The sequence below is a fragment of the Aotus nancymaae genome, unplaced genomic scaffold (assembly GCF_030222135.1).
Source record: "Aotus nancymaae isolate 86718 unplaced genomic scaffold, 86718_ANA_hifiasm-v0.15.2.pri h1tg000102l, whole genome shotgun sequence".
NCBI lineage: Eukaryota > Metazoa > Chordata > Mammalia > Primates > Aotidae > Aotus > Aotus nancymaae.
The window spans coordinates 248,841-264,160 of record NW_026988517.1 but is presented as its reverse complement, the minus strand read 5'-3'; positions in this window follow the sequence as shown (position 1 = coordinate 264,160).

Here is a 15,320-nt window from a genome sequence, read left to right as displayed (position 1 = left end):
TACATAATATACATTCAATTTATATATTATATAAATATATGCCATATTGTATAAATATATGGCATTTCTATAAATAGAAGTACTGTAATAATTATATATTTATGTTTATATGTAATTATAAACTGTTATACTATATAAGCATATAGCATGAATGTTCTATAACAAGTATTTTAAGATCAGCTTCTTTTTTAATGAAAAAAAGTTGCTCTGCATTCATTTTGTTTCAAAGCAATGACTATGTGATATAGGCCCACAAAAAGAGTAACACAGTCACTGCCTTAAGAAAAAAACTAATGATTTATTCTGTTACAGGATTGTTAATAAAAAGATTGTATTCACATATATGCTGATAATCTTTTAAATTTCTAAAATTCAGATGAGACAAAAACCCAGCATATTAACAAAGGCCAAAAAAAATCAAGGTTGACTTTAGGTGTGAAGAAAACTCCAGATCACAAGAGAAAAAGAAACCAATACTCTTAGAGGGTAAAATGGTCTCATCCAGCCAGGGATTATATATTCAGTTAGGATATACCATATGACAGTAAGAGAAAGCTTTTTTCCTAATGAAATATGTCATAATGTACACAGCTGTTTTATTTATCCAAAAAAACAATTCTCAAAAACATGTATTATCCAACCACAAAACTGGAATCATAGTATGACTTCAAGAACAGGCCCAGGAAACCAGAGAGAAGGGAAAGGCATTTGTGTGAATGACCCTGACTTTCTCTGCTGGCTTTCCTTTTAAACATTAGCTCGTTTCCAAGTAGTATTGGACCATGATGCCAATAGGAAGTAACATCTTAGAGATCTTCAGACTATCACAGACATAGAAGGAAAAGGAAACCTTGGAAAAATGAAGGCATCATTATTCTCCATTGTCCCCTTCAAGGCATTCATTCACCTTCTTGAAACTGCACATGGTGAAAGGTATAAAAAGAGAGAGAGAGAATGAAAGAAAGAAAGAAGAAAGAGGGAGGAAGGAGGGAAAGAAAGGAGAAGGGAAGGGAGGGAGGGAAGGAGGGAGAAAGGAAGGAGAAAAAGGAAGGAAGGAGAAAGGAAGGAAGGAAGGGAGGAATGAAAAAGAGAGACCAAAAGAAAGAAGAGAGACAAAATAAAGAGAAAGGAAGAAAAAGAAAGAAGAAGAAAAGAAAGAAAGGAAGGAAGAAAGAAAGAAAAGAGGGAAGGAGGGAAAGGAAGGAAGGAAAAGAAAGAGAGGAAGGAACAAAGCAGCAGGTAAGAGGTTAAGAAGTGAAAGAGGATTCTTGGGAAATTGGAGTCTATAAGCTCCCTAGGAGGAGGGGCACTGATAAAAACCCCAGGATTTCCATTGAAGGTCTTAAAATACTACATGCATTAAGATTAAGGGCAAACCAAAGCCTTTGGAGAATCAAGTTCAGACTTAAATTGTCTCAATAACTGATTAGCCAAAAATGACCTTTACATATCTTAAATGCCTGCTGGATGAAAAGTTAAATCTCTCTGAGGAGAGAGAACAAACACATAGACACTATAATTTTTTAAAATATAACTTGGCATTTAATTAAATATCAACAAGCATGCCCGGAAAAAGAACCAAACTAATAAAAAATAAAGAGAAACAACAGAGAATAAAATAGGAAATCCAGATATTTGAATTATATAAAACAGACATTTAAACAATTGTGATTGAGATTTAGGAGAATGAATAACAAGATAAAGAAATTCACCAGTGAATAATTAAAGTCCATTTATTTATTCTTAATTTCTTTCTTATTAAATAATTTAACTTTTTTTTTTTTTTATCAAAGTGATCCATAATTGTTAAAGGTCAAATGGTAATTTGTTACACAGAAGTAGAATTAAAAAATAAACATCAAATGGTTCTAAAAGGTCAATTATGCAAATGGAGTTCTCTCTTTCCTCCTCCTTTCCTTTTTCCCAAAGATAACCACTTTTAACTAGTTAGTTATCTCTTTGGATATTTATATCCATATTTCTAAATAAGTGATTTTTTAAAAAATATTGATTTTCTTTTCTGATTAAAACACCCAACTGAAGGATGGAGATGTAATACTATTACTTGTTTCTCCAATCCACACACATATCTTCCATATCTTCTGTCCTGATTCCCCCATATATAATTTTTAGTTTGATCTTTATTCAGTTAAAATTTGTTTTTGTTTTTGTTTTTTTACTTTAATTTGTTTTATTTTACTTTTTGAGATGGAGTCTCACTCTGTCACCCAGGCTGGAGTGCACTGGCTAGATCTTGGCTCACTGCAACCTCCACCACCCAGGTTCAAGCAATTCTCCTGCCTCAGGCTCCAAAGCAGCTGGGATTAAAGGCACCCACCACCACGCCCGGTCAATTTTTTGTATTTTTATTAGAGATAGAGTTTCACCATTTTGGCCAAGCTGGTCTCAAACTCCTGACCTCACGTGATCCACCCATCTCAGCCTCCTAAAGTGTGAGATTACAGTTGTGAGCCACAGCACCTGGCCAAAATTTGCTTATTTTTAACACAGAATAAAATAGTAATTCTGGAACCAACAAAAAAATAAAGAAATAAAATGCACTCAGTAGATGTGCTTAAAGCAAATTGGACACAGCAGAAGAGATTAGTGAACTTTAAATAAGTCAGTAAAAAATACCCTGCTAATGTGTGAGGAGAAGCAAAGGTGGGAATAGAGAAAAGAGAATAAGAGAGAATTAGAGCACTGTGAAGAGTCAAACATGTAACTGAAGTCTGCAAAGGAAAGGAGAGAAAGAGTGGGGTGGATGCAATGCTGGCTGAGAATTCTCCAAAACCAATAAAGACATAAAGCCACAGATTCCAGAAGTTCTATAAACTCCAAGCAGGATATGTGCAATGAAATTCACATGAAAGCAGTCATCATTATATTTCTAAAACCCAAAGACAAAATATCAAAAGCAGCCAAGCCCCCTCTCCTTCATACACACATACACCTTTGAAAGGAACAAATCATCTGACAGATGACTTGTCACCAAAAATAATAAAAGCTAGTGCAACTTGTAATTATTGGTATTATCTTTGGTTCTCTAATAGAAAACAACTATCCACTAAATTCTGAACAACATGCCCACTAAAAAGAAAACTGAGCAATTGTTCCTTCTATGTTACTAGGTTGGTGCAAAAGTAATTGCAGTTTTTGCCATTGGCAGTAATGGCGGTAGGGCATGGTGGCTTATGTCTGTAATTCCAGCACTTTGGGAGGCCAAGGCAGGTGGATCACTTAAGAGGTCAGGAGTTCGAGATCAGACTGGCCAATGTGATGAGAACTTGTCTCTATTTAAAATGCAAAAATTAGCCAGGCATGATGGTGGGCACCTGTAATCCCAACTACTTGGGAGGCTGAGGCAGGAGAATTGCTTAAACCCAGGAGGTGGATGCTGCCATGAGCTGAGATCACTCTAGCCTGGCAACAGAGCAAGACCCCATCTCAAAAAAAATAAAGTAATTGCAAAAACCTCAATTACATTTGCACCAACATAATAAGTTAGTTTCTCTCCCACTATTAATGATTAGAAACTAAACAATCATACAAATTAAGTGTTTTCTCTAATCAGACAACTGATAGTGCAGGGCTGTGATCCATGTGAGAAGAGGAACAAATTATGTGTGTCCTGTGGTTGCCCAGCTTTCTACCTGGAGATATTTTCTGTATCACTGTAGAGGAAAAGGAAGCCAAACAGAACACAATGGCCTCACTAAATTGAGGGATCAGAGTTCATGGAGGCTTAGGTAGCTGGATTCTGGGGGTCAGAGAACTGGAGAGGAAAAGGTTACACAGATAAAAAGGTAGATATTTTTCATAAAGATTTCTTTAAGTTCCTAGCTGACAACTAAGACATGCATGAAAAGACTAAAATCCCATGCAGCTAGGAAGAGAGCAGTTAGTGGAGAGTTGTAAGTTGAACAATTTCTAGATGTCAGAAAGAACTGGAACATAGGCAAGTTCTGTTGATCCTGAGTGAGAAAACTCATTGAACATCTTGGGGGTACAAGAGAGCCCATAGGTGGATTGCACCTTCCTGGCAGCAGGAATAAATTAGCTCTAGAATAATAGTTATTGTGAGACTTGACCTAACAAAGCTTAAAAGCAAACATCAAATGGATCAAGGTGATTCCCACCTTACTTATCAAATGCCTAGGAAAGAAACTTCAAAACTCTTCAAAGGACAAAAACAAAATTCAGAAACTCAACAACATAACACCCACAGTGTCCATGGAAGCAGAAGCAGAAATCACAATGGTGATGGAGTCTGCAGAAAGCTGCTTTCGAGCAGCTGTTAGAAATATGTTCAAGGATTTAAAGGAAATTGTGAACAAAAAAGGAAGGTGTGCAAACTATTTAAAAAAGCAAAATTTTAGGGGGGAAATGTAAATTTAATGTGAAAAAGCTATTTGAGAGCTTAATATAACATTAGATATTTTAGGAAAATAAGTGAGTTTGAAAACATAATAGAAACTGAAGCAGAGAAAGAACACTGGCTAAAAAAATCTTAAAAACCTTGATGACAGGTGGGACAATGTTAAGCTACCTAATATATGTTCAATTTTAATACCTAAAGCAAGAGAGAAAAAGAAAGACTTTCTGTGCATGGTATGTGTGTGTGTTTGTGCATGTGTGCATGTGTGTGTGTGTGTTGGGAAGGTTAAATAGAAAAAAGTATTTGAATAAATAGGGGGCAATATTTCTCAATTTGATAAAAGCCTAAATATACAGTTCCACTTGACACAACTTACCCCAAGAAAGGTAAATACAGAAAATAAACAGCAAGCAAGGTACCTTATAAGCAAATTACTGAAAACCAATGATAAAAAGAAAAATCTTAAAAGTACCCAGAAGAAAAAAACACGTTATATCAGGAGAACAAGAGAAGACATAATACTAATTACTTTTAAGAAACAACACAAGCCAAAAGACAAAGAAACAACATTTTTCATGTGCTGAAATTGAAAAAAAAAAATACTGAGAATTGTCATTGTGGTTTTGACTTTGCATATCTCTAATGATTAGTGATTTTGAGCATATTTTCATATGCTTATAGGCCATGTACATGCCTTCTTTTGAGAACTGCCTGTTTGTGTCCTTTGCCCACTTTGTTGTGGTGTTGTTTGCTTTTTTTTGCTTGTTAATTTAAGTTCCTTATAGATTCTGGATATTAGCTCTTTCATAGTGCATAGTGTGCAAATATTTTCTCCCATTGTGTAGGTCATCTGCTTACTTTGTTAGTTTCTTTCACTTTGCAGATGCTGTTTTGTTTAGTTAGGTCCCATTTGTCAATAATTGTTTCATCATTGCTTTTGGCATCTTTGTCATAAAATCTTTGTCAGTATCTATGTCCACAATGATATCCTCTAGGTTTCCTTCAAGGGTTTTTATGGCCCCATAAACCCTTTAGGTTTTAGGTTTAAGCCTTCAATCCATCCTGAGTTGATTTTTGCATACAGTAAAAGGAAGGGGTCGAGTTTCAATCTTCTGCATTTGCTAGCCAGTTATCCCAGAAACATTTATTGAAAAGAGAAGGCTTCCACTGTGGAAAGCAGTTTGGAGATTACTCAAAGATCTTAGAACAGAACTAAAATTTTACCCAGAAATCCATTGGGTACATACCCATAGGAATATGAATCATTCTACCATAAAGTCCTATGCATACATATGTTCATCACAGCACTATTCACAATAGTAAGTACATGGAATCAACCTAAGTACTCAGCAATGGAAGACTGGATAAAGAAAATATGGTACATATACACCATGAAATACTATGCAGCCATAAAAAAGAATGAGATCATGTCTTTTGCAGCAACATGGATAGAGCTGAAGGTCATTATCCTAATCAATCTAATGCAAAACAGAAAATCAAATACTGCATGTTCTCACTTATAAGTGGGAGCTAAACACTGAGTACACATGGACAGAAAGAAGAGAGCAACAGACACCAGGGCCTACTTGAGGATGGAGTGTGGGAGGAGGGTGAGGATCAAAAACTACCTATCAGATACTATGCTCATTACCTGGGTGATGAAACAGTCTATACACTAAACGCCCCTGCAAGACTCAACTTACCTACATAATAAACCTGCACATGTACCCTGAAACAAAAGTAAAAGCTTAAAAAAAATAAAAAGAAAAAAATACCTAGAATTTCCTAATCAGCAAAAATATTCTCTAAATTTAAAGGCAATGGCTGGGTGAATTGGCTCACTCCTGTAATCCCAGGATTTTTGAAGGCCAACTGGGAGAATGACCTAAGGTCAGGAGTTCAAAACCAGGCTGACCAACATGTTGAAACCCTATCTCTACTAAAAATACAAAAATTAGCTTGATGTGGTGGCAGGCACCTGTAACCCCAGCTACTTGGGAGGCTGAGGCAAGAGAATTGCTTGAACCCAGGAGGCAGAGGTTGCAGTGAGCCAGGATCATGCCATTACACTCCAGCCTGGGCGACAAAGTGAGACTCTGTCTAAAAAAAAAAAAGATAAAGTAAATTTAAAAAATAAAGGTGAAATAAAGAGTTTTCCAGATAAACAAACAGTAAAAAAAATTATAGGCCAGGCACAGGGACTCATGCCTGTAATCCTAGCCCTTTGGGAGGCCAAGGTAGGAGGATCATTTGAGCTCAGGAGTTCAAGACCAGCCCTGACAACCTAATAAGACTCTGTCTCTACTCAAGAATTTATAGCCATCAGGCTGAAGTAAATGATAACAGAAAGCTAGAAATGATAAGACCTTGGAATTGTAAATATGTGAATAAAAATTAAAAGTTTTGTCATAATTTTTATCTTCCTTTAAATGGCAGTTTACTGTTTAAGACAAAAATATTATCCTATGAATTTATGGTACTTATAAGACTTGTATAAATAAAACATATATGACAGCCACAGCACAAAGGGAGAAAGGAAATGGAAATATACTATTAAAAGATAGTCACTTTATCCATGAATAAAGTGGATGCATGTACCCTGAAACATATAATATCATTTGATATCAGACTGCTATATTTGAAGTTGCACATTGTAAACCCCAGAGCCCAAAGAGATATAGCAAATAAGCCAATAGAGAAGAGCAAATAGAGTATTTGAAAAATAGCGAATACCAAAAACTCATGAAAAAGGAAAAGTAAACAAAGAAGAAATTAAATAAAAAAGAAATAGCAAGGTGGTAGATTTAAACCTAAATGTGTTGGGAATTGCATTTAATTTAAAGAGTGTGAACTATTACCAAATTTGACCTTATTAAATTTATAGAGCACTATATTAACACATCTTTTCAAGTACACTTGGAATGTTCATAAAAGACAAACTATATCTTGTGCCATAGAATATTTCTCAATACTTTGATATTTTAGGCCAAGCATGGTGACTCATGCCTGTAATCTCAACACTTTGGGAAGCTGAGGTGGGCAGATCACCTGAAGTCAGGAGTTTGAGACCAGCCTGGCCAACATGGTGAAACACTGTCCCTAATAAAAATGAAAAAAAATTAGGTATAGTGGTGCATGCCTGTAGTCTCAACTACTTAGGAGGCTGAGGCAGGAGAATGGCTTGAACCTGGGAGGCAGAGGTTGCTGTGAGCTGAGATTGTCCCATTGCACTCCAGCCTGGGCAACAGAAACAGATTCCATCGCAAAAAAATAAAATAAAATAAAATAAAAAATTCACTTTGAGATTTTAAAGTTATCAAAATCATACAGAAAACATTCTATGAACACAATGAATTTAAATTAGAAATATATTATAAGAAGATACCTTAAAATTCCCCAGTATTTCACAAGTGAAAAATAGTTTTGCATAATGTCAAAGAATAATCACAAAAGAAGTTTAAAAATATTTTTGAACTAAATGAAGTAAAAGCACAATGTATTGAAATTTGGAAATTTATGAGATCAGTTAAAACTGTGCTTACAAGGAAAAGTATAGCTTAAAATATTGACAAAAAGATGAAAGGTTTAAAACCAATGTTTTAAGATTCTAACTTAAAAAGCTAAAAAGAGAAGAGCAAGTTAAATTGAAAGAAAATAGAAGGAAAGAAAAAGACTAGTAGAAATAAAATTTTAAAATGGATGGAGAAAAATGAGTTAAAATGACATAAAATTAAAAAATCTGTAGCTAACTTGATTTGAAAATATGACAAAAAAAAAAACAAATTACCAAGATCAGGCATTACTGTAGATCTTAAAGATATAAAAAAGAATAACAAGGGAATATTATAAAACAATGTTGTGACAAACAATTGATGATTTAATCAAAAGAGAAACATTTATTTAAAAACACAAATTATCAATGGAGCGCAGTGGCTCATGCCTGTAATCCCAGCAAGTTGGGAGGCTGAAGTAGGCAGATCATGAGGTCAGAAGTTTGAGACCAACCTGGGCAACATGGGGAAATTCCATCTCTACTAAACATACAAAAACTTAGCCAGATGTGGGTGCCTATAATCCCAGTTACTTGGTAGGCTGAGGGAGGAGAATCACTTAAACCTGGGAGGCATAAGTTGCAGTTAGCTGAGATCTCACAAATGCACCCCAGCCTGGGCAACAGGGCAAGACTCCATCTCAAAAAAAAAAAAAACGACAAAACAAAACAAACACACAAATTACCAAAATAGATCGAAAGAGATATTAAAAATCAGAATATTCCTGTATCTTTTAAAGAAATTGAATTAATAATTAACCTCCTATGCCCTCAAAACATAAACAAATTCCTCTGTGCCCAGATGGCTTCTCTGGTGAATTCTAACATTAAATGAAGAACTAATACCAATCTCATAAAATTCTTTCATAAAATAGAGAGTGGGAACACAGCTCAACTCATTTTATGAGGCTACCATCTCTCTGACACCAAAATCAAATACAGACACTACCAAAACAGAAAGTGAAAATAAATGTAAAAAATCCTTAACATATAATAGCAAACTGAACCCAGCAATATATAAAAAGGATAAAGCATCTTGACAAGTTTGAGCTTTTTGAAGTCATACAAAATTAGTGTAAATCTCAAATTCTAAAAGATGAAATAAATGTAATTGATTTCATAGAAGAAAAAAATTACAATTATCCTAATGCATTCATGAAGAGTATTTGACAAAATTCAACCCCATTCTCCATGAAAACTTAGAAAAATAGGACTAAAAGGGAACTTCCTCATCCTTCTAAGGGATACTACAAAAAACTTACAGCTAACGTCACACAAAATGGTTAAAACTTGAATGCTTTCCGTGTAAAATCAGGAAAAGGGCTTCTATTGAAAATTTGTTGGATGCTCCAGCCAGTGAAATAAGTCAATAAAAAGATAGCAAATGCATACAGATTGGTAAGAAGTAAAATTGTTTTTATTGAAAAGCAACATGATTGTGTACAGGTTAAAAAAAAGGGTATTTGAATTAACAAGTGACCTTAACAAGGTCACAGAATACGAGATCAATGTCAACAATAAACAACTGAAAAATAAAATTTTAAAAGCAGTCCCATTCAGGTCTGATGTGGTGGCTCACACCCGTGATCCCAGCACTTTGGGAGGCTGACATGGGCAGATCATGAGGTCAGGAGTTCAAGACCAGCCTGGCCAACATGGTGAAACCCCATCTCTACTAAAAATACAAAAATTAACCAGGTGTGGTGGTGGACCCTGTGATCCCAGCTACTCAGGAGGCTGAGGCAGGAGCCCAAGAGGTGGAGGTTGCAGTAAACCGAGATCATGCCACTGCACACCAGCCTGGGAAGTACAGCTAGACTCTATCAAAAAAAAAAAAAAATCTGATTCACAATAATATCAAAAACAGGAATTATTAGGGATAAGTTTTAAAAAACAAGTGTTAAGTTCTGTATACTAAAAACCTCAAAATGCTGCTGAGAGAAATTAAAGAAGACCAAAAATAAATGGAGAGCTATACCATGTTAATGGATTAGAGGTTTGAAAATTTTAAGATGTCACTTGTCACCAAATTGATCTACAGGTTTATCATCCCAGTCAATATCCCAACAAGGTTTCTTTTGCAAAATTTTTAACAAGCTGGTTAAAAAATTTATATATGCATGCAAATTACATAGAACAGCAAAAACCTTTTTTTTTTTTTCAGAGAAGAAAGTTGGAAAGACTTTATTTCCAACTGATTTCAAGACTTAACTATAAAGATAAGAGAGTGTGGTTTTGGCACAGGATAGATATATACAGCAATGGAACAGAATTGATTAGGAATAGACCCACATGAGTGTCACTAATTGGTTTCTCACAAAGGTGCCAAATTAATTTGAATTAATTAATGCAATGATGATAATCTTTTTATCCAATTGTGCTGGAAAAACTGGATATTCACATGGAAATAAATGAACTTTGATACTTTGTTTACTCCATATGCAAAGATTAACTCAGAACGAATTGTAGATCTAAATGTAAAAGTTAAAGCCAAAAAACTTTTAAAGAAAACCCAGGAGATAATTTTTGAGGACTTGGGTAAGAAAAATTTCTTTCTTTTTTTTTTTTTTAAGTTTCCCTTGAGACAGGGTCTTGCTCTGTTGCCAAAGCTGCAGTGCAGTGGCACAATCACAGCTCACTGAATCCTCCACCTCCCAGGCTCAAACCATCCTCCTACCTCAGCGCCTGTAATAGCCTGGACTACAGGCTTGTGCCACCGTGCTCAGCTAAGTTTTGTGTTTTTTATAGAGACAGAGTCTCATCATTTGACCATGCTGGTCTCAAACTCCTGTGCTCAAGTGATCTGCCCACCTTGGCCTACCAAAGTGCTGGGATTACAGGTATGAGCCACCATGCACAGACAAAAATTGCTAAATGAGGATACAAAAGGTACAAATCGGCTGGGAGGCTGAGGCCCAAAAATCACTTGAACTCAGGAGGCAGAGGTTGCAGTGAGCTGGGATTGTGCCCCTCCACTCTAGCCTGGACAACAGAATGAGATCTGTCACAAACACAAAACCAAATGAAACCAAACCAAACCAAAACAACAACAAAAAAAGGAAAGCACGAATCATAAAGGAAAAGTGTAATCATTTGATTTCATCCAATTTTAAATCTTATGCTCCTGAAAAATTCATCTTTGAGAAAATGAACAGACAAGTCATAGGCAGGAAAAACTTATTCATAATATATATCCATTATTTTACTCTTATGAAGTTCCAGAACAACAACAACAACAAAAACAACCAAATCTATAGTGACAGGAAGTAAATCGGTGGATTCCTGGGTCAGAGTGGTTTACTCCAACAGAATACAAGGGAATAGATTAGGTTGAAGGAAATGTTTATGTCTTAATTATGATGATGGTTACAAAGGTTTATACAGTTTGTCAAAACTCATAAAGTGTACATTTTAAATGGGTGCATGAAGCCTTAAAAAACTTATGCTTGTACAAAAAGATGACAAATGTTTGAGGTGATTGATTTCCTAGTTACCCTGATTTGATCATTACACATTGAATACATGTATTGAAATATCACACTGTATCCCATAAATACACACAGTTATTATGTGTTCATTTAAAATAATAATTTAAAAGTTAAAGATTGTGGGTAAAATTTTGTAAAAGAAAAGAATTGCTATAGTGAACTATTCAGACAGAAAAAATATGGTTTCAAATGGAGGAATGGAGGTTGAAGAGTAAGGAACATTGGAAATAGCAAATGTGTAGATTAATCTCAATAACAAATATATTTTAATCTAATAATAATAAATGTTAATAATGTTTGGTAGGTTCTTAAATCTACTAAGAAATAAAATAAATGAAAACAATTGCACAAAAGGTGGGAGTGAGGTAAATGGAGTAAAATGTTCTAAGGTCCTTGCAACTTTAGATACAATTTGTATTAAAGTGATAAATGTACTAATTTAGGATCTATACCAGTGGGTCAAGGATATATATTGCAGTCCCTAGGGGTATCACTAAAAGAATAATAAAATAATGTAAAACTAACAAGGAAAACTAAATTTGTATAATAAGTGCCAATCTCCCTGGAAGATATAACATTTCAAAAATTGGATACACCTAATAATATATGCTCAAAATACATGAAGGAAAACTTACAGAATTATAAGCAATTATTTTTATAGTGTATTATTAGCTCAATCTAATTGACTAGTAATTAATTAAAGAACTAAAATAACATAAATTACAATATAAGAGAAGAAAACCAAAATATATTAGCTAAAAACTATAGGAAAATGTCTGAGCTGTTATTTAGACTGGGCATTTTGAAACAGATCTGACTCAACAAAGCTGCTTCAGGGGGCGTGAGAAAGCTTACAGCAAGATATTACTGCTTTGCAGCATATGTCTTGCTCCAAAACCAACTCTGAAGCCAACACTTCTAAACTTTGTTGTTGGTTTGTTTTGTTTTGTTTTTAATTCAGGGGAATAAGTGGAGACTTCCAGGAAAGAAAGTGTCAAAGTCTCTCTCTTTGGCTGGCCTATGTGTAAGAGTTATTGTAATGTCTGTAAGCTGGGTCAAAGTATATGTCACCATCTCAACTGTGGGGATCCACAGGCAGATGCAATGAGAGTTGAGATGGCAGGAGGGTTGTGATGTCCTCTACCAGGATGAAATTGTTATTGTTTTGGGGCTGTTTTTACATAGAGTCAATTAAAATAAAATTAGAAGTAGATAAGAAGTAACTTTATTCTCAAGTACTGTGGCTGAGCCTGGTGGCTCATGCCTGTAATCCCAGCACTTTGGGAGGCCAAGGTGAGTGGATCACTTGAGATCAGGAGTTCAAGACTGGCCTGGTAAACATGGTGAAACCCTGTTTCTCCTAGGAATACAAAAAATTAGCTGGCTGTGGTGGTGGGTCCCAGCTACTCAGGAGACAGAGGCAGGAGAATTGCTTGAACCCGGGAGGCAGAGGTTGCAGTGAGCTGAGATCATGCCACTGCATACCAGCCTGGGTGACAGAGGGAGACTCTGTCTCAAATAAGTAATAAATAAAGTAGTGTTGCAATGAGGGAAGAACTAAACTTAATATCTGCAAACATCTCAAATGTTAAACTGAAAAGTGCTGTCAATTCATATGGAGGAGCAAGCAAGATGAGAAAGAAGGTGGGAGAGGAGGGGAAGAATGGAGGGTGGCAAAATCGATGCAAGATTCAAGAGTGTTGCACCCCGAAGTCTGCCTATTTGTGGGACGGACATGAAGCGGGGTTGTGTGTTTGCTCAGACTGGATGTGGAGCAGAGTCCAGAGGTCTGGGAGAAAGAGAGAAACTTAAGCAAACTTTGCTGAACAAGTATTTTCTTCTGAACCCTGAAGACAAATTTATTTATGAGTAACAATGGGAATGTAGAATATGTGATATCTAAAGGAGGGAATGTCTAAAATAAGTCATAATGGTAAGGGTATTTCTTTGCAGTAAGCTATTCTTACAGAACACAAAACATTAGAGATTTTTCTTAATTGTAGCTATTCACCAGGAACTCACTACCCACCCTTCTTTTTCTCCTACTTTTCTGTGCCCTATACTTTTTTTTTTCCAATTGGCATTTCCTGAATTGTATTCTGATGTTTACCTGGTAAACACAGGTAGAGTGTTTTGTGAAGTTCTGTGAGTAGTTTCATCAAATTATTAAACTTCAAGGAGAAGTTTATAAAAGCCCATGATTTATAGATAGTGGCTTAGAGGTATAGGCGGGCCCCTGGTGCTTGTCACTGGTGTGTGCAGTAGGCACTGTATTGAGGAACTGAGGCTTGTAGTGGTCAGGCCTATGGTGACTCTGGATTCTGTGAGAATTGAGTTGCTGAACATCCAGTTGGTGAAGAGTTGCCTGGTGTTCAGCAAATGCTGTATATTTGGTGTGAGAACAAAGACATCCCAGCATCCTTGGCTGGAGGAAGACTGTGGGTCTTTTGGGGAATGGAGACTGTATTCTTCTGCACACATGCTGTTGCATTGTGAACTGTCCTGTGATTCCAGGTCTCATCCGGGTTCAGAGGGAGCTGAGAACTAAAAGGAAAGGAATTGTGAGGGCAGATTCCACTCCCCACTCTGCTGCTATAAAGTGATTCCTGCATACTCACACACATGCACACTGGGCAATGTTGTAGCTACACCCCTCCCATAACAAGGCTTCACCCTCAGAAATTGTACTGAGAGAACTTGTGCTTCTAGAGTTTTCTGCCAATAGGCTACGTAAGTTCCCAGAGGACTCATGGCTTACTTTTATGCCCAGATCTTGAATCTGCACCAGTGACCTGTTTTCTCCACTAGCCTAGGTTCCGTCCCTCCTGTGACTTATAATGCACACATTTATAAGTTGGATCTACCCTGCCTGCCTGGATCAGTAACTGCAGCACTAACCTGTCTTTCCACCAACTGTGTACTGTTCCCTACCCATAGGTTTCTTTCTTTTTTTTCTTTTTCTGAGACTAAGTTTTACTTTTGTCACCCAGGCTGGAGTGCAGTGGCAGGATCTCAGCTTACCACAACCTCTGCCTCCCAGGTTCAAGAGATTCTCTTGCCTCAACCTCCCTAGTAGCTGGGTTTACAGGTTCATGCCACCATGCCCAGATAATTTTTGTATTTTTAGTAAAGACTGGGTTTCACCACGTTGGCCAGGCTGGTCTTAAACTTGAACTCAGGTGATCCACTTGCCTTGGCCTCCACAAACTGCTGGTATTACAGGAGTGAGCCACTGCACCCGGCCCTAAAGGCTTTTTACAGCATGTTCTCTTATTCTACCTTTTTCTTTTCCACAAATGCTCTTTTACAATCCCAAGGCTACATCTCTGGTGCCTAAATACAAATCCTACTGGAAATCAAATGTCCATGAGTTCAGGATAAATTATTTGGACCTGCTTATTGCAAGCATATATACAAAATAAAAATAAGAGACTTAATCAATCAACTTAAAAATAAAAAAGGGAATTTACTCATCTTTTTCTTAAAATGTTTAGATACCTTTTATATGTAATTCTTTTTCTGCTTGTTTTTTAAGTATCTATGAGATTTATTTATGCTTTAATTTTTTTTCTTTTTGGTTTTTTTTTTGAGATGGAGTTTTGCTTTTGTCACTCAGGCTGGAGTGCAGTGGTGGGATCGTGGCTCACCACAACCTTCGCCTCCTGGGTTCCAGTGATGCTTCTACCTCAGTCTCTGGAGTAGCTAAAACTACAGGCGCCTGCCACCACACCTGGCTAATTTTTGTATTTTTAGTAGAGACAGGGTTTCTCCATGTTGGCCAGGCTGGTCTCAAACTCCTGACCTTAGGTAATCCTCCCACCTCAGCCTCCCAAAGTGCTGGGATTACAGATGTGAACCACAGAATCCAGTCTATTATTTTCTTTATTATGCAAACATTGGGATT